Source organism: Vollenhovia emeryi, unplaced genomic scaffold (assembly GCF_000949405.1).
Source record: "Vollenhovia emeryi isolate VEMERY1.0 unplaced genomic scaffold, V.emery_V1.0 DF939239.1, whole genome shotgun sequence".
NCBI lineage: Eukaryota > Metazoa > Arthropoda > Insecta > Hymenoptera > Formicidae > Vollenhovia > Vollenhovia emeryi.
In genome coordinates this window covers 127,044-148,589 of record NW_011967127.1, presented here as the reverse complement: position 1 = coordinate 148,589, position 21,546 = coordinate 127,044, and the positions used below count along the sequence as shown (strand labels likewise).

General features: G+C 43.9%; 1 pseudogene; it reads left to right on the top strand.

Moving 5' to 3' along the window:
- The first annotated feature begins 466 nt into the window (after positions 1-466).
- LOC105560189 overlaps positions 467-21,546 on the top strand; it is a 37,777-nt pseudogene continuing 16,697 nt past the window's right edge.

Here is a 21,546-nt window from a genome sequence, read left to right as displayed (position 1 = left end):
GAAAAAAAGCAGGAGAGTGCACGCGCGAGCAAAGAGAGAGCTACGAATTGGCGAAAGATGAAGAGAGAAAGGCTAGCGATGGCAGAAGAAAAAAAGAAGAAGAGAGACGAGTTTGCATCTCGACTGCCCCCCCCCCCCTCCCTGGGAGGCAAAGGGGTGAAGGAGAAAGACAGAAAGAGGGGCATAACATGCCGAACGAGAGGAGCCCCTTGGACGTCGCGTTGTGGTCTAGCCAAAGAGAGGAGACCCTGGAAGGAAGGTGCGTCGCCGTCGCAAGGAGAAAGAGACAGAGAGGGAGGGAGTGAGGAGGGGGGAATTCCTTGGACACGCCGCGAGTCGACGTGAGGGAAAGAGACAGACTTGGCGAACGCGCGCGTCCCTTAAAACTTGGAGCAATCGGGGAGAGCCATTTCTGCGAGGACACGCCGGCCGGTCTCCATCGTTGTCGGTTTCTGCGATCGAGCTGCTGACGGACAGCCACCGGAAGCGCGTCAGATTCGCGCAACAGCGCCGCGTTTCAGTCGCCGGAGAGACAGACGGAGAAAAGTAGACAGCGGGAGAGAGGGAGAGAGAAAGAGACCGCACACACAGTCGTCGCCTATCCGCGGATCGAGCGGCTCGCAGTCGGCCAGTTGAGGCGCGAGGAAGCCAACAGCGGAAAACAAAAGAAGGTGCCAAGCCCGTCGAGGACCGATCTCGTCGCAGAAGTCGTCCAAGGACCCCGTGCATTTTGCCTCTCGCGTGTGCAGCCCGTGACCCACGCGCGAACCGCGATCCGATCCACATCGTATCCGGGATCCAGCCAAGAGTTAACACCCGCGTTGTCGTCCCACCAAGGATATACCATCGGACGCCTTCCATCCAAGCCGATCTAACCCGCACGATTTCTCCACTTATCACCGGCATCACGTACCCGTTTCCTCCCGCTCCGTCGTCCGCATCGTCCAACCGCCCTCTGTGATCGTCGCGATCTCCGTCGTGTCGTGTCCGCGTCCGCGTCCGAACCACTCTCCACCGGGTCCACGTAGACCCCGAGTCTACGACGAGGTCAGTACTCGGGGAATCGGGTACGCGAGTCCGCGCGCACGCGCTCCGAATCGCCGTTTTCGTCGAGCCTGATACACGTGACCGAGCCGCGTACTCGGTGAAAGCCGGCATCATAGCGTCGAGAAGCGAGCAGCCAGCCACCATGTCAAAGCTCTACGTGGGCAATCTGCCGTCAGATTGCAACGAGAGCGCTCTCAGGCAACTCTTCCAGGAGCACAGCCTGGCGTGCACCACGATCCTGGTGAAGCGCGGCGGCTACGCCTTCGTCGACTGCGCCGATCAGTCCACGGCCGATCGGGCGATCGACAAGCTGAACGGTGAGTTGCCAACGTGAGATGAATTACGCTAACGCTGCCTTTGATGCTTCCGATAATGCTTTATACATTGCTTACCGCCACAACAACGACGGCGACGACGGCGACCCGGAGAGGAGACGAGAAGAGATCGAAGAGGAACGTCCACCTGCTTCATGCCGCTTTGCCAAATTATTTGTACATTAATAAAACTCTTTCGCCGCTTTGCCATCTATGCTACTGCTTTTTTCCCCAAGTTTATGCAACTTGTGAGCTTATAAACCGTTCCCACTGGTACCTAATATTTACAATACTGTCGCTTTATACAAATCTGCGCAAACACGAAGGTTTCAATGAAATCTCGTCGGCAAGTCTTTAGGAGTCGCCTGGATAATCGAATTAATGTTGGATCCTCTGCTGTGTCCATCGAGCTATCCTAATCCTAAACACCCAAACCTTCTTGTTTGATTAGCACTTGTACCGCTGAAAATGGATCTTGGTTTTTACAATAATACGTAACAGCGCTATGCTTCGTTTAGGTGCTTTTTGCTAGATTGTAAGAGCGCCGAGTAGACGTAAGAGTCTGCGTAGCATGCTTCCGACAGCTTTTCTAAATGCTAGAGCGAGTGTTTCGTCAAACACTACGCATGAATAGTCAATATATGTATGGCAAATCCCTCGCGAGATCTTTCGTGAAAGTATCTGTCAGGTTATTGTGTCACATCGATGGTTCACAGTCGATCGTTTTCTTTTTTCCGACAGACGACGCACTTGACGTGAAGTTGGAGTACATCGAGATGTTTTTCCGGTGTGTAATGAAAAAAATGACTGTCGATGTGACAAATAAAACTGTCGATTATGTGATTATTCAAAGATAAAATTTCTTATGTGCAACTGTAAACTTCTAGTTATTAAAAAAGAGTCTTAACACTCTAACCTACTCATTAGGTCGTGCTGGTGATAAACGGATAAATAGTGATGTGTAAACGAGTAGAAAAAAACGTTTTCCGACTGCACTAAACTCTTTAGCTCCGGTCGTGGACGGGGCGAGATTGAAGCTACGAGATCCGACGTGAAGCTCGTGCGACAAGCGAATTTATGATCGTGCAGAATTAGGATATCGCCGCGGACACGCGCGAAATTGACGTTATATCGCGCACGGCCACTCGTTTCCTCCACGGCCCAAAGATTGCTCCATTCACGAGTGACGAACGCGAGATTACGTTTGAGAATCGCTGTGCCACCGATTTCGGCTTCCGCCGAAAAAAGGCGATTCTTTCGCAACCACGAAGTTTCGAGTGTCCTCAGCACCCGGCATGCAAATTCCTTTTTTATTTCACCAAATCGCATCGTGTGCTCCGACTCGCGCTAAGAGACAGCTATGCGAGGGTATCAGATATAGAAAACGTGACGTGCCTTATCTCGTTAAAGCTTATTTCGAAATCAAGCTGCCACGATTACCAGTGATAGCATTCTAAAAATCAACTCTCTGAGAATGTCAAACGTTCTGTAAAATATATTACTTTCGATTATCTCGAGACTCGACAACAGCAAGGTTAATCTCATTACATAGGCTTTCAGAAAACATATAACGTGATACACACAGTCACTATATTTCGACACTTATTTAATTCTGCTTCTAAATCAAACTGGAGTGAGTCGTCGAATCGAGGAATTTCGTCGGTTATCTTAATTTTTCCCGAAGTAAGGCGTGACAATTCCGCTCCGCTTTCGTGGAAAACTTATCCACGTGGTAGATACCGCGTCGCAAAATGGCGCCAGTTACGGCGCGACAAGGTCGCGTTTGTGTGCTCGCCTTCGCGATAAGTCGCTGATAATCGCGCGCGTCGACCAACCGTTGTCGATCGCTCCGATTACGGGGCTGGCTGTTCCCGCCAAAACGACAGCCACGTGTACGTACTCGAGGGATCTATCGCCGGCAAGACGATTCTTCTCGGTTAGCAGAATCGCTCGAACGGACGATCGTAGAAAAGCGTTTCCTACTTTGCACCTAGAACTGTCGGCAATTGCCTTCCCGGCGGCCACAGCTCGAGTCTACGCTTGAAGGAAATTCCGTAAAATTTTGCACGCCACGAATTTAAAATAAAAAGAAATATCAAATTTTAACCGAGAAGAGCTCGTCTCGACGTGTCTGCTTTTTATTGCCACGGACAATTTCTATAAAGAAATCTAATAAAATATGTAGAATATTAGAAAGAGAAATCGAGAGCTCCGTTAAAACTTGGGCTCGAAATAAGACTCCTGGTGCCTTGGCTTCCGTCCATCGATGTTACTTGTCGAGACATACGACGCGCAAAAATTGTCTGCCGAGTGGAAGTTAACTATGCGTGACGAAACGTCAGGCGGCCGAACGCGTCCGTTAATCGTTAGACTGCCGGCGACTATATACTAGCCAAAAGGACTATTCTGCACCCTCGCATTCGTTCAGGCCTCTAAATGGTGTGTTCCAGCATGGTAACTTCGTGCAAAATATTCCCTATCGAGAATCGTTAAAAAGAAATTAAACTCGCGATATATAGTTCTAGCGTTTTAGAAACAAGAGACCAATGACTTTCTATGCAAGAATTTATTGACAAGGGTACAAATTAATAATTCAATGGCACTTCGTGGACAAGCGGAGTAAAAGGCTGCAATTTGAAACATTTCCGACCCAAGACGTACGCGATGGTCCAGGAGAAAAAGACGAGGACTATCCTGAAAAACTAGAAGCGAGAAGTAGGCATCGTATGTTTCGCATTTTCGTCCCTTCTCGTCATCTCGGTATAGTCCTGACCTAACGTTCTCGACTTATCCCGTCGATCGTGAGAATTTGGACCGGCACTTGACTTCGAGGCTCCGAGTCACGCCCGCACGAGTAGTAGTCAGTCGGCGGGTTCTCTCGAGCCGAGGAGAAGAAATGTGGTCAAGGTCGCGAATGGTCGTGCGCGCGCGCGAACACGCGTGACGTATGGAGCTGCCTCCGTCGTCCCCGCCGCCACCTCCGCCGTCGTCGTCTCCTCCGAGGTTGAAATTTACATCGCGAATAGCCGCCGACCTCATCTCTTCGGCTCTCCTCCACCTCGCCCGCCGAAAAATCGGTTAGTCACACTCGTCACGTTCCGCGGCCATGCCTGGTATCCAGATCATAAATTCCATTGACAACTCTGTAGTTCTCGTGCGCTCTCGCGCCCATCGGCTACCTCATTAGAGCGTATTAATGCACGCACGTGCACGCATCGCGCCAAAGCGCCGTTTAAGGCCACGTTTCACCCTTGAACTTCTCTGATGAGGAAACGGTCGAAACTAATCCCCGCCGCGACACGAGAGAGCTGCGGATACGTTGGAAAAAAAAACTTAAAATTAAAACCACGAATCTCATTCTTTTTTAAAACAATCTTGCAAAGTTATAACGCGACATATTCGGTTTTGACCAAATATCGTCGAAAGAATAAGATATTGGAAAGAAGATTATTACTGCCAAATAGAATTTTTCTGATAAAGCTGTTTTTTTTTCAGAAGAAACTTTTTAAGAAATGTAAGAAATTGTGCAAATTGTTTGCATAGATATTTGTAATCTCGCGAAATTTTTATTCAACGTTCCCTTTCTCGCGTACTTTAACAACATCCGAATGAAGCATATCTCGTTATTCTCGAGAAAAGAGCATTCTAAATTCGTTGAAAAATCTCTTGAAATATTTTTCTATCGATTCGCAATTGACAGAGTTAAGTATCGAAACTTTTATATTGGATCTCTTTTGCTGGGAAAAGGAGGGCGGTTTTCTTGGTACATATAATCGTACTCTAAAGCGTGCGAGAGCTACTTAGAAGTGAGCTACAGGAAGGAGAGCTACGGTACGAGCCTCTCGGAGCGATTCATGGCGAACGCTTTCTCTCTCCCTTTCCCTCTCGTGCTCTCTCTCTCTCTCTCTCTCTGTCTCTTCCTCTATATTTCGTTAGCAATACGGTCGTTGCTTCTGCAGCGTAAGGGCCGATCCTCGGATACAATGCCGCGCGAAGAACGTTATACCGACGAGCCGAGGCCAGAACTAGTTTGGTGGGTTGTTGAGTTAGGTTTTAGGAGAACTCTACCAAAGCCGCGGTCTAATCGGGCTTTAGGCGGCTCGCACGCCGCTCTGTCTAGCGAACGATTGAGCTGTGTGCTCGTTCGCGGCGTTTCAGGGTTGCTAGTGCACCGAAACACAAATTGTAGATCATTGGAATACGTATTAATATTTCACTTCATTAATCGTATATTTTACCAAATTTAATCTTTAGTCCGATCACATACGTGTGCAATAATCAGTAAATAAAGAGAAGGCAAGATATTAACAAATAGAATAATTATATAATCATAAACAGTGCCAAGTTAATACAAATTAATTAATTGGTTAAACAAATTTATTTGTACGGCCGTTTTCTGGGGATTATATCTATCTCAAAATTATTATCCACGATGTATTTTTATATTGAGCGCAAAGATACAATGTTAGGGCGAATTAACTTTTTCTACAGCTAACATTCATAGTCGTTACAAGAATTTACAGTAATTCACGAATATCGTTTCCGTTTAGGTTCTCTGTTTCTGTGCAAGAATCTTCTGGTAAAATATACCTATATATTCGAAAATGCCAAGAATTTCCTCAAAGGTCGCATTTTCCCTAAATTCCACAGACGACGTAGCAATGCGCCGTGCCTGCATGTGCGTGCACAGCATGCGTCTTCCTCTTTCACAGCCGGCGTTCAAACACGCCATTCTCTTCAGCACGATCTCGAAGACACGAAGCCTAAAAGTCGGTGCCGAGACGCCAACAGGAAGCTGCCACATTCTTCCATTCTGGCCGCCTCCTATCGCTTTCTTCTTTCCTCGTAACACGTCGGCTTGTACCGAATTGATCAGCCGTTACTCATTAATATCTGTTTTATATTCCTTGCCACGAGATTGATTAAAAAGACTCGAAAGCGATACTTGAAATAATTTCGTACGAATTAAATATTTTATTCTGCAGCTTTTTCCTTCCGCTTGTACATATTTCGCCCACTATCTTAACGCTGAACATCTCTCTCTACGGTATATCTTAATTTCAGAAGGAAAAAAAGGACTGTGTGTAGGGAAATTTATAAAATTTAATTTTTCGAATTTGATAACATTTACGTACGAGAATACACCGCGGTCGCTACTCGGGACGCGAACGGCCGCCGAGTGCAAGGGTTTACACCCACCAATGCAATTCTCGACAGCTAGAACGAGCAGATGCTCCTAGGAATACATTATTCGCATCCAAAATTGCCTGTACTTAATACACTCCCTTTTCAAACGTCTGTAGAAGACGTCCCATTTACGCGGGATGTTTCGCATTTTTCTTCCTCCTATCGAGACGTATCTTAAACAGGATTGCCTCGATCATTTCGACATTCATACTATAGTTATATGTACACTATAGTTTTAGCACTCTATGGCGTTTCCAAATATACAAGTTGGAGTAAAATCTGAACGTTTGATAAAAGCTTAAAGTATATACGTTGATAACAAACTACTGTAAAATATCTACACTCCACAAATGAGAGAAACCTACGAGAGGTGTATACGCTACTTTTTCTGAAAGTCATTTGCATTTTTTTGCCCGAGTCACGTTTACGAAATTGTTATTAAGATACATCGCATCAATTCGCGTCCCGCTCGATTCCGGCGTCACGCAAGAAGCCCATCGTCATACGCGTACCGTAATTCGACGCACCTCGCTTCGAAAATAAGTCGCTTAAACGTCTCCCGCCTCGCCTCTCGCCGTGGAAGCGGAGAGGAATGAAAAAAGGAATGAATGTAAAAACGGTGCAATGACTCCGTATTATTTCTCGCACCTTTTCTCCCAAGCACACCGCGCACCTACGTGCGTATGTTTATGCGGCCGAATAAACATGTCCGCGCAATCTCTTCCTTTTTTGTAATCGCTGGCCCGCGGCCCGGCCCGGCTTGATTTGTCGCGTGCCTGCTCGGGACCACCTGCCCCCGAAAAAAGTTACCTGTTAACAGTGCACCGGTAACCGACACTGATGGGGCCTTACGATTCGCCTCTCCTCCTCGCACAGGCCCCGGGCAGCCTACGGGCGACCGATTCCACCGATCGCAACTCATACGGCGGAGTAAGTCGCGACCGTCGTGAGCCGAAAGCGCGACGGAGGTAGAAAGGAGAGTGCCAATTATTATAATAAGGGTTTTTCCAACGGCGACGAACGGGATCGTTATTATTAACCGTTTTAATCCGCTGCACCTGATCGATGCATATCATTTATTATATCTTGGAAAATAAAAGCTCCTCCTCGAGATCGGCGCTTTTTAATCTCGTCTAAAAAAAGTGGTTTAGATCGATTATGGATATTAAATTCGCGTTTATATTTATCGCTTCTGATCTTGGTCAGCCTTTTTTCTCCGTCTACGCGTTTTCTCATGCTCGTTCGTCGAAACTTGCGCTTGCAGTCTCGACGGTGACTTTGCCATGTGTCGTTATCTCCGCGGTGCATAGGAATGGTGTGGGCAAGGTGCAACCATGACCGGCCTCGCGTTGGTTCATGAGACTTGTACAATGTGTCACCGAGACAGAGCCAGGCTCATGATATCCGCTAGTATAAACTGGTATCAGCCAGCTGCGGCATCACTTCGAGAACCGAATAGAGAGCTGCCAAAAGTCTGCTCACACGTACCTGTTGTCCTCCTGCAATATGTCTAGAGACACATTCCTTCAATTGAACCCAACTTTTTATCGCACCGCCGTAAAACACGCCTTCATATCGGATCAATCTTATTCTCAAATACATAACACATAAAATGTTCCAAAAGTCCAGTATGTGATATCTCAGGTGTTTGCGGCAACTCTCTTCTTGAGAAGAATATATCGAGATACTTAGAAAACACTTTATTTTTTCTTTAATCGCAAGTGAGATTTTTTCCTTATTTGAAGCAGAATTGGAGCAAAATTTCAGATATTTCAAAAATTGTATAGCACTGTATTTAATTTCGATATAGAATTTTTGCCGGAAAAACGCCACCGAAAAAAGAAAGGAAATGCTATCTTTAGCATCGTGTAAAAAGACTGCAATAGTGTATTTCTCTTTACTCATCTTTCTTTCCATCATTCTACCGCCACAAAGCGACTTCACTTCATAGTATTTATGAAGAAACCTGGTAAAGATTATAAACGATATTTATCGACAATATTCATCGCTTTAAGTTTGCTATAAAAAGATTTGATAAGGAAATATTTTAAGACATTAAAGGATTCTCTTAGAAACGTTTCTTTCTAGAGATTTATGCTCCAGATGTTCGATCTCTTACTCGTCAACGCTCATTCTCTATTTTCTCCTTAGTCTCCCGCTCTCTTTCCTTTTTTTCTCTTATCACATTTATTTTAAGAACTTCTTCATGGCCATCTCAAATACAGTTTTAACTCCAAATCACACTTATATTAAGTCATGTAATACGTTAGTTTACATGATTTCTGACCGTTTAGACGCGATTAACAAATATCTCTTTATCTTTTTCTTTCTCATTACCTTTGGCAGAAATATTTATTATTTTGTAATATATTTTATTTTCCATCTTTCTTTCACCTATTTCATAACTAAATTTTATATTTTTATAGATATCATAGATTTCTTTTTCTCAAATTACGTTTCTCATTCTTCTCTCTTTTCTCTCTCATTCTCTCTCATAGCTTCTCTCTCTTTCTCTCTCTCACTCCCAGTCTCTCGAAATCTTACTGTCTTTGTCTGCGTGACCTCTGCCCGGCTGCTCGGAGACACGTGTTTGTTTTAGATACTCGGCCATTGACTTCCCGAGCGCGCAGCGTCACTGTCGGAGTTTTTGGCGGAACGAAAGCACCTCGCGTCGCGATCGAAGCCGCTTCCTGTCCTACGTTTCTACTCGTCCCCACGGCCCACATTTAACGTTAAATATAGCCAGCCGATTCTGAGTTTCGGTTAAACGAGAGAACGCGAACGTCTTCTCAATGAAGCGAGTTCCATTGAATTCCATTAACCCTTTCGACCTGGCTCTCCATGTTATCGTTTTGAATTTTACATCGAAGCAAAATTTCGGCTATTAATTTTATTATTGCAGCGTCATTATCTAATTGTCACTTTCGTAACTCTTTCCATTATCTTAATCGCGGTATTTTTTTTATTTTGGAATCGTGTATAAATATTAAAAACGTATGGTAACGCAGAAAATAACTCTTCTCCTTCTTCCTCGTATTAGGCTTAAAAGCCTGTTTCATCCAGTTCGTTCTGGTACAGAGGTACTTTGAGCATTTACTTAATTTTCGGTAGGCTGCTAACCTTGCCGAAGAAAACCTCCAATCTGGAGGGTTGTACCCCTAAAAGAATATGTGTGACAGGATGCTCTCGGTGCCTTACCACTTTCCTTCGGAAAATTCCGAAAAGACCAGTGGTGTTCGTGGATTTGAACTCGTATCTTTTCGTTCATTTGTTTATTAAGCGGCGCACATTTCTCTGCGCCACACTCGTCAGAAAATAATTGTGTCACTATAAGAGAATCAACGGAGAAACACGTTTCGACAAAAAGAATTTATCTCGATATTTTCGCAACCGTTGAGATTTTCGTACTCGTTGAGAAATCGAAATAGCATTTCGGCATCGCACAAACCGGCATGGCTGTTACGAGCGTGTCCCGTTAATTCTTAACCGCCGCGACAGCGCTCATCGTCGATGAAATCTGTCAATTAGCATCCATAATGAATTCTGAGCGGACAACAGATTTGTGTGATCTTCATAATGAGATCCTTTCATATATCTCTTACCTTTTCTTCATCTCGTCAGAGTTCATTGATAAATTCTCTAGAAAGAGTTTTGCCATTTTTTTCTCAACCAAAATTTCGAAAGTAAAAGAAAGAAAGTGAATGAGATATTGTTGAAAATGTTAAGAGAAATCCCATCGACGGTTTCTTTAAGGTGTTAATATAAAAGATTCAGTGGCCACCGTGCGCGCGTGTGTGCGTGTACGGAGAACGTAAGTGGACAATGAAACCTCGTTTCTCGGTCAATTTTAACTCGACATCGGTTTGACAGAAATTTCATTTAAGACTTAATGATCGTGGCATTGAACGCGGAGGGATGAAAGCTCGCGATAAATGATAACGGTTACGGGGTTAAGGGCGAAAGAGAGATGGAGAGCGCACGATGTCTGGCCCACGTGCGCATAATTGTCAGGTACACGCGGAGAGAAACCCGGGTCTTTCGACAGGTGTCAATGAACCGGTCAACGACGTATCCGTCGGAGGATAAGCGACGAAGAGAAGGCGATAGTCCCGGCGAAGGGAGAACGGGCGGGAAAAAAATACGAGCGAGGCTCGTTCGCACCTGCCTTGGTCGTGCGAGTCGAGCTCACGGTGATTTCACATTTCGTGGCTCGCGAGGCAGTGAGACGTGCCTCCGAATGCACGAAAACAGATTTTCCACACGCGTGAAAACGCAGTTGACAGCTTGGCTACCGCAGCCTGACGGGAATAGGGAAAGATAACGACATTACGACGGGGTTGAAGGACCGAAAGCTTTTTAAAAGGACCGGAAAGTTAAATTGTAAATTAAGTAAAATTAAATCGTGTTTTTAATTTCTCAGTGATAATGTAGATATAAAGTATTCATTATTAATTACTATTAATCCGTAATTATTAATATGAGACAATTAAGCAAAAATATATAAATAATCAAATGAAGATACATGAAATATATGAAGTAAAAAAATATGTTATAATAGATAGCAAGACAGAAATTGTTCGTGACGAACATCCATTCATAATGCAGACACTTGCGCTTACAATGGAATCTCATTTTAGGAAGCAACGCTCTTCATGCGTATTTTGCGATTTCACGGGAAGAGGGAGACGAGACCAAAGAATTATCTCCCGTGACCGATTTATTCAGGAAAATTATGATTTCGTAAAATTTTACGTTTTTCAAATGTAACCTCTCTACCTCCAACCAAAGAATTATAGCAGTTAGGCATGCTTGTCCCAAGAGTATATTTCATTCTTTTCAAACGTAAACTCAGCCTCTTTCGCGGTAGTTGTTTTTTATTGATATTCGCAAGTTATTTTCGTGATAACATCTTAAGTGAAAGTGATGACAATTATATTTTACAAATAGATATTCAGTTATTATTATTCTTTGCCATTCATTTTATTTAATTTCTTTTAATAAGTACACTTATTTCATATTTATGTACGTGCTGTTTCGCATTTTGTTTACTTTAATCATGAAATTTTATTTATTTTATTAATGCTAGAATCAGATTTTAATGACGACTCTAAACGACGATGTTTTTCCGTTTAAAGTCGAAAGCAAATCACGGGAACTTTATCGTAATGCAATCGATTAATGATAAAAAAAACTAGGTTGACTGCCTTGAGACTATAAGAGAATAAAAATTATTAGGAAGCTTATTGGAGGAGGGGGGGAAGAGAACAGAGAGGGAGCAGACAAACAATCTAACAAAGCGCACATGTTTTTGCACTCGTTCTGCAAAGAGGAGCTTCTTACATTACATTAAATTTCAATAAGGTGTCATGCGACTCACATGTGAAAAAAGATACAAATAAAAAAATCCGTAAAATAAAAATTCTTATGACAGTTTATTAGGAGACATAATGCACACATACAGAATGTAATATAATAGACAGTAATAAAATAAACTTAGACTAATCTTAAATTAAAATATATTGATTCGGAAACGTATCAGCTGACAATCAGGCGTAGAAGAACATCACGTAATCGTAGTAGATAAGCGATAAGGAATTACGCGGAACTCATTATTTGTCTAATTAGATTAAAGATATAACGCAGACATTTCGTATGTCGATTCGAGATAAAAATTGAGAAATCGATTTATTCGCCGGTGGAAATATCGCGCGTATCGCGCAACCGAACTGTCGTGGCGTGGGCGATACGGTGATGCCTCGATGCCGAAGCTGAAGGCTTCGTTCCCCGACGCGAGCGGAGGACGGCAGTCCGCACGTCGAGAAAAATTACATCGGCACACCGCCATTAATCTCCGAACGAGCGGATATTATTTTAATTCTCAAGTCTCGAGCCCAGTCTCTTCCGAGAAATGCCGGCCTTTGTCCCAGCCGGCTGCCCAGAAAGAAAAGTGACCGAGTGATTTAATCTACGAACGAACGAATAGCGCGACCCTGGACTCCTCTTCTGATGCTCGTGCTCGCTGTTTCCTCCTCTCCCATCCTCTCCTCTCCTCCCGTCCGCCCGCCATCGGCGAGATTCGTTTTTGCTCGCCGAATTTGCGACGGCGGCGACTGCGTGCTCGAACTCGGGGCCGTTTCTCGGGAAAAGTCGCGACAACTTCCTCCGGTTATTAAGAGTCTCTCGCGACATTACACTTAATGCCGAAGAGCATGGAATCTGCTGCAATCCCCCATTCGGCTATTAGATAGACTGACATTTCTCAAAACTTTCTGGATAATAAAACGGTGCTTTCGAACGGAGACACAAACTTATATTTTAAAATAAAAAATATATTTCACAAAATACTTGCTAGATTTAAATCCGTTTAAGTAATCATACGTTTTATTCTACGTTTTCTAAAACTCAATTCGCAAAGACTATAATTATCAAATTATCGAAGTTGGAGAGGCAACCATTGATTCTCATGTCACTGAAAGAGAATTCGTTATAATCGGAGCCTGTAATCGTTAGGTGTCTTCAGAGGAAAAGAAACCGAAATAATCTCTGATTTGTTAAGGCCGATCAAATGTAGGAAACGGCGTTGTTTACGCACATTACGCTCATGCGTACGCCCTTTCCATTTTCGATGATCGTAAAATGTCATCGGCCGGGCAGATAAGGCCGCAACTTTTGCTCCAAAAAGGCGCCGGCTTTACTACATTCAGATGATACGGATTCAAAAACCGAGAGCGATACCAGTGAGAGATACGCGCCCATGTGCGTACGCGTGTGCGTGCGTGACTTCCCTTCATTCTCCGCAGCGCGGCCGTGAAACGCACACGGCCCGGCACATTCGTAACCGCTCGAAACTCTGAACTTTGTACACCGCCAGATAATGGCCGTTATCTGCGTCTCCGCGCACAACTTTCATTGACGAAAGTACTTTGGATGGCACGAGCGGAATCTAAAAATGCGTATTATGTTGTAAGACGCAGGTAAACAACCGCGAAAAGGAACTCTCTTATTTTATTTTTGCAGTTTTACGTCGAAATTTATTCAGATTATCACAGACGGAAAAATATATGAAAGATGAAATCTAAATTTAAAATGGCGTTTAACAAGATAAAACGTAGAGAAACTCAATTAATTTTTACTCACAACACCAGTCGTCGGTTGACAAGTTTTCAGCAATAAAGCTTCTTTTATTCGCTGAAAATAGCGCCGACTAACGAGTCTGGCGCAAGAAAATGGTTGAATTGTATTCGACGAGACCTTCTTCGAGTGCGCAATGCACTCCTTCTTTTAACAGGCAGTAACGTATCACTTTCGAGCGATGACTCGTGCGATCCGAAATAGCGTAATCAGTGAACGATGCAATGTCCTTCGTATTACGACGCGTATTACTTATCGCATGACGCAACGCTTCTCTTAATTTCATCGAAATTAAGCGCCGACAAAAACATCGCTCGGTCGTCGGTACAATAACGTTCGATTAGGGAAGTGCATCGTAAGTGCGTTGCATCGAACTCTCCTTCTCCGCCTCTGACGTGGCAACTTTATTCAGGGTGTATGCAACACTCGTAAATTAAAGCATAATTGTTCTTAGCTCTGCATGATTCTGAACATTTTAAGGAACGATATTATAAACCAATTAAGTAATATTAATATGCCAAGATAATATATTGAAAAGTATTTTTAATAACAGTAGTATGATTTTTCATAGAGAAATATTAATATGAGGTTATTTTTAACTTTAGATTGTTCTATATAAATTAATAATTAATAAAATATCATATATTTTATTAATTCAATAACTGAACTAAATTTTGACTCTATAAATTTGAGTTTTCTATGATTACTGTATTATAAATGTTATAGCTTTGAGATAAATGCAAAAAATCCAGAGCTAAAGGACAATTAGCATCAATAAATTGAAAAATTGGAATTTTAATGACAAATTTAACATCAAATTGTATATTAATAACTCGATATATTGAACGTAAAACCGTTTCCAGCGGAATATCGAAACTACGTTCGATAATGCTTGCCGTTTAAGAGCCGGATGTGTGTGCAGCTCGTTTTTGATCGATATAACCAAGGACGACCCGTCAGGCTCGCACGTTTAGAACATCCTAAATTTGCTCTGCGCCGAGGATCCATTCATATACAACCCCTTCGGTGTTAAATTTAACCCAAAAGCTCCATTTTTATAGAATTTAATTTTATTTCAGATTTATACAAATTATTAAAAAATAGATTGTTGTACAGTCACCGAATTAAAATACAAAATTTCGCGTATTACGGATCATATTGTGTGTGCCTACATATTATAATAATTTTGAACGAAATAAAAGAATTGACAAGCGTGGAAGGATTAACGTGTAACCCCGCGTACATAAACAGTCACGAAAGAGGAAGTAATTAGTCCACCAAAGCAGAGAGAATGTAGTTGGGTTAGTAGACCATGGCGCGTATTCATATTCCACATTAAACACTAAAATGGGATATGAATATACAGTGTTTATTCGAATAATTATTGCGTTTCGACCGATGGAATAGATTCCCTTAGAGAGCATGAATAATGCAATAAAAAACCGCCGGGCGTAATAACTGTGTAATTTATGAGTTACAAGTATCGAAAGTGAGCGAAAGTACCGTTGAAATATAATGGCACGGACATATCATAGATGTGATTACTGTAAAATTCTGCGGTTAATTTATATGTCCATATACAATGACCGAAGTTTGTACAATGTCAAATCACCCTGTGCGAGGGACCGTTTCGGCTGCGGTACATGGTCCAAGACGAAGCTGGGCATCTCGCGTTTGGCGCGCTTTTCTGCACGGATTCTCAGTCAGGACCTATCTTAACGTGCGTGGGCCCGCTCGCTTCATTCGGCAAACTAACCTACCCGTCTAAGTAATCCATTGTGCTCCTCGTGTTCTCTTTGTGTGGCCGCTCTCACGGTGAGGGATCGGCGCGAGGGTTAGAGGGACTGAACGATGAAGAAAGAGAGAAAGAGAGAGAGAGAGGGGGGGGAGAGTAGAAAAAGATGGACAGAGGGAGAGAGAGGAAGAGAGCGAGTGAGAGGGTGTGAGGATGCGGGAGATAGAGCAAAGAGGCGGGATCGAAGACGAAGGAACGAGGAGCCACAAGGCCAACCGAGTTCTAAACGATTCCTGTTGCCTTACACTTCTGCCGCGCCGTGGAGATTGACTAACTGGTCCAGTTTTATTTGCTGGAAAATTGTCGGCAGAAACGCGCGATACTTTTCAAATACGAAGTTCTAATCTATGCTCTAGGAGCGAGTCGAAAGTAACTGATTTTTCGCGCACGTGTGGAGATTGACAGAACCACTGATCAGATAACTATGAATTTCAAGGGATAACTGTGATAACGACAATTTTAGCTGATCCTGTTTGTATCGGGTGCTCGATATTTTATTCACGATAATAATAACAATACGCGAATGCTGAATTCTTTGAAGCACGATACACTTTGTAATCTTTTAGCAACGTAAAAAATTGGATATACAGCAAGCTTACATTTTGAATTAAATAAACATGTGTACACGGACGTTGCGTTATCTCTGAAGAGCTTAGTGCAAAATTATTCGCAATTTTACTGAATGCACCGGCGAACGCATACGTGATACAGACACACGACGATAAATGGAGGCAACGCTCTCGTATCTGTTTCTGTTGCCTTTCTGACGTTTTTCACCACGTTTGGTCGTGTCTCTTCTGATTCTCGTTGCGCGAGAGGCTCCACTGATATTCGTCACGATACGACACGACCTCGGAAAGATATATTACCTGGAATCACGCGACCGGTTGTACAACTTTATCCTCGAGTAATCCTCACTCGGAGCGCACAACGTTTCCGCGATGATCTTAAAGGCCACCTTCGAGTTAATTACTCCACCCCTCCCCACACACCCGTCGCTTTTTATAACGATTATTATTTTGTCATTTTGCTCGCGTGTCCCGGAACAGTTCTGCAGCGGTTAAACAGTTACGTAATTAATTTCCAAAAACGTTATGATAAAATCGCGTTCGGAACCGCCTCGCTTCAGAATAATAGAACGTGAAAGTCGCCCATCCTAAGCAGTCGCTTCGAGAAGCAACAATTCCTCCGCTCGTTTCCAATAAGTTGCAAATGAAAAAGGCTTATTCAATTATTGACTTAGACGCGTCAGTTTCCATTGCTTTCCCGATATGCTGTTCTTATCACCTCGTGTTACATGGTACGTCACGTGAGTCACGGCTCGTGAAAGGAGGATTTCCGTGGGACTGAGGAGACAAGTCGAGCGGTAACCCAATAGTAATTTATGTACCTAACCGTGCCAACCGCCGTGTCCACGGCATCGGTATTCAGCATCGGCCTGGAATGCGCAACAGGAACCTGTTCTCATTCCCATTCCCATTCTCGTTCCCGACGCAGCGCTACCCAAATATTTCATTACTTCCCCGATGGAGCCGATGTACTCTGGGCCCTCTTCGCCCCTGTCTCCCTCCGTCTGTAACACCTCCTTGCCCTACGCCAGTAAGAATATTGTCAATGTTATGTCATTCAATAATTATATTCTTGTTTAACTCATCGATGATAAATTGGATTGATCATATACACGAGAATATACGAAACATTAACGTATAGAAGTTAATGGAATAATTGAATGAATGAAAATCATAATGAATAAGGAAACTTAATGGAAACCGCATCGCGACAAAAGTCTTAAACGGGAGATAATTTTCACAAAGTTAAATAATTTTACAAAAAATGTATTTCGAGAAAAAAATAAGCGTCTCTGTTTCAAGAAACGTAGAAATCATTTTTCAATGAATTAGTCGAAAGTGAATAAGTGAGAATAGAAGACTATTGGAAAAACTTCTCGGCATATCAGTCAACGAGATAGGAAATCGCTAACGCTGCACTTCGGATGCACTTTCGGAATCTACCTTCGTCCGCCGACTGATCTTCATCTCTTAGAATCGTGTCCCATAAAAATAACCGATATAGCACGGGTACCGAACGGTTCATAATAGCTGATATTTAATATCGTGGATACGGTGATCCTGTTTGTCACTCTACACTTAGGTTTACATTCGGCTGCAGCCATAATATTATCTTTTAGCGATAATTCCCGAACGGCTTTAGCTTTCTACAATTGATAAATTTGATAAATAGATTTATTTACAGTTAATAAAACACGAATGTTACACGTCCCGAATGTTAATTGCACATTTAAGTTTATAAAAGATATTTATGTACATACACATTTTTATACATGACATTATTTTTTTATCATATAGTTATAATTATAAATTTTGCGAAATCCACTAACAATAAGCGCCGAAGGTTTTACATAATTCGAGCGTGATTTATCTAATATCAAAAATTTATCTTCGTAGATATTCTTAAATTAACATCGCATAAAAAAGCATCGCGTATTCCGTTGCTCAAAAGTACTTGAGAAGGTTTGCTCGTTCATACGAAGGTGACAAGAAGGATTTAAAAAATGAGATAAAAAATGAATGAATATATATATATATATAAGGTAGGTTGCACGGCAATTCTACTACGTCCGGATAACGCGCCCAAATTCGCTGCTAGCTCGCTTTAGCCTAACCCTAACTGGCAAAGAAGAAGACGACGAAGAGAAGAAGAAGAAGCGGGCTCACCTACCTGGCGGCTCCGCTACGCGTTGTAAGGGAAAAGAAGGGCAGGCGGACAGGCAGTGCGGGGCAAAGGAGAGAGGGATGAGGTAGGGTAGAAGGGAGAGACAGCGCGTACTAAGGAGACCTTGAAGGCTGCTGGCCGGGTGCCCAGGTCTAGTGCTGACCCACTATAAAGGCACTTGCCGTCCTGCTCAAACGTCAGGACCGCCGCCTAGCACCCTCTCCCTCGGGAGAGAGCGCCTGCTAACCTACTACTCTCCTGCCCGCGCTCTCGCTTCGTTCACCGCATATACATACACCGGCTCGGCTCGACTACGAAACCCGCTTCCAGACCCCGGACCACGCGAGTTTAGAAGCTCTCCGAAACGAGGGCCCCGCGCGCTCCATCTCGCTCCCATCTTCCCGGGCCTTCCTCGTTCCTTCTCTCACTCGTCGTCTCATACTCCGTGAGCCCCTGCACCCGCTCGCTTCACGATCTCGTTTTCACTCCCTCTTTTTAGCCCCCCCTCTCTCTCTCTCTCTCTCTCTTTCTCTCTCCGTACGATCCTTCTTCCCTCGCTTCATCTCCCCGTGGCCCTTCTCCGAATACCCGTCTGCCCTCTTCACGTCGTCACTACCACGTGTAACTCGCCCCTTCTGTGTAGTGTTTCTTCTTAGTTCCTCTCTGGCTCTTTCACTCTCTCTTCAGCGCCGATGCTCTCTTTCTTCATCTCTTTTCCTCGCTTTCTCTCCCTTTTCTGTCGCTCTCTTTCATCTACTCTAACACAACACGCGCGTCGCGGAAAGAGGGAAGAGGAGAGAGAAAGAGGGTGTGCACATTTTGGAGGGAGTAGTACCATCTAGCATAGCAACTGCTGTTTCTGCATTTCTTCGCAGCGCGCCCCATGCGAGATGCCGGTATATTTTAAGCGTATAACGGGTGTCCCATCGCCGAAACGAAGCGCCGGAGCTTTCCCGGAAGTTCGCGGACATTTACGAACCAGTTCGACTGCCGCAATGATTCTTGTTATCGTCGAAGGAAACTCTTTGTGCTTATTACACGTTCCAATTTAATTTGCTTAAGTGCGTACAAACATCTCGCGCGTATAATATTGTAATTTAATATTGTAACTACAATTAGAGATGGACAAAAAATTAATATTAATTATACAACTTTATCGAAGAAAAAGCTTTGTAAAACTTGTCTGAAATTTTCTTGATAATAACTTTACATACATTTTACTTAATCACATCTTTTTTTTATACGAAAAATGTCCGGCATTCTCCACGCGTGTAATAAATTCAATATAAGAGCATCGTTCGAGTCTAACATTACGTCGCTCTTGACAGACACTCCAATATCGACAATCATGTAAAATGTTGAATTGCATCTGCTAATCACAGGACTCGCGTAGGTACATCATTACGTTATCTGGCTCCTGTCAAACGGTCGGAAAATTTCTACCTTGCTTTATTTCAGCACCTATCTGTTAGTACCATTGTTACCGCTGTTGTTATACCTGTATTGTCGTCAGTGCCGTCGCGTTTTGTTGTACCGAGGCGCTTCTCAAGCCCCACTTTGGCGAGTGTAATGGCAAAGTTAACCCCGCCGGTGCAATCTCGTCCCATCTTTACGGCTCGTGAAATCGGGCGTAAAATGCGCGGCGTATTTAACGCGGCATAAGAATCGAATTAAAGCCTCGTCAGGACGTACCCCGGGCTCTGTACCTCTCTCATTCTCTCGCCACCGAATTGGCTTTCGCATGAAACCTGTTGGCTACGCGGTCGAGCACACTCGTCTATATAGGTACACTTACGAATATTATTACTGACGGGGCAGAGAGCTCGCGAGGGGAGAGACCTGACACGAGACATACTAAGTAGCCATTTAGATGGCCACTCCTTTCCTCTCGTCCATCTACCGCTCTTTATCCCGTTCTATCCCGCCGCCGTACGAATGACTGTGAAGGAGAGAGACACGCGAGCACGCCATTTTTCTGCTGCCTCGCGCATTCTCCTTATTTCGTTTCATATTCGTACTTCTAATTCATTCGCATTCCCAAGCCGGCTCGTCCAGGCCACGATGTATGCATACCCTCATTGTATCGAGCGTAGCATCTAATAGAATCTACGCGAACGAGTTCGCCACTTGACCCACGTCGTTGTACCGCGACGGAGAAAATCTAGTCTCGAGAAACTTGGTTTAAAATCGAGGAAGCGAGAATTCGCAACGAAATTGTCAGGCTTGATTTAGATGACAACTCGTGATAGAAAAATCTCCACAATTTTAATAGTAATTAAACGATGCCTTGAAGTATAATAATTAATTGTATAGTTATATATAATTGACGAGATGACGACAAGCAATGAGGATGGCAAACGAAGCGGTAGTTGGATTCTAACAAGCCGCTCGCGCTCGATTAAAATTTAAATGGGCACAATCACACGAGCCGGCACCGAAGGCACAGCGCTCGGGCCTCAACGGATCCGCTTAACGAGCGCTACGCCGAACGACCGTTCGGCGCGAGAATGATTCGCGAATCTATTCTTCTCGCGATTCGCGCGGCGAGGAACCGGTCATGGGAAATTAGATGGGCTTGACCGGTAAACGACACCTGGCACGTAGGAAACGAAAGGAAATACTTGGTGTGCCACGCTGCTCTATTATCTACCTTCTCTTTTTCTCTTTCTCCTTTTCTCTTTTTTCATTTCTTCTCTTTCTCTCACCCGGGAGGTGGGACCTCCCCCCGCCCTCTCTTCCCCCCCCCCCTCTCTCTCTCTCCCCCCTCTCTCCCTCCCTCTCTCTCTCTCTCCTTTCTAACTATCTCTCCCATTCTCCGTCTTTGTCGCGAGCTACGAAATGTCAGTTCACATAACCTTTTGATCCTGATTAGAATATGAGTGAGGTGTAACTGTGGTGATAGCTTTCGGTCGGGCTTAATGCCGGCCGCGATTTTTGCGCCGTTACCGCACACGTGCACACCGGAACCCGGAAGCGACCGCGCGCGGAACCGGTGCGGTGTCCAGCCGCATGTGTTTTTCCATGGGAAAAGTCTCCCATCTCTCCGCGTTTCATCCCTGGGGTCAGAGGTCGAGGCTCAAACAGGTTGTAACGCTGACCCATTGATCCATTTCTCCCGTTCGACTTGAGACGCATGAGAAAATCGCGATGAAAATATCTACTTGTAATCTCGTCGAACCTTACGGTGGCAATTGAAGAATTAAAGCTCGGTTGAGAACAGAGTAATAACAGTGGAAGTTTATTCAACATTGACATGATTCTTCTTAATATGATATAGTGAAACTCTGCTCTCTAAAAGTCAATCAGTGGATCAGTGGATCAGTCAATCAGTTGTCACTG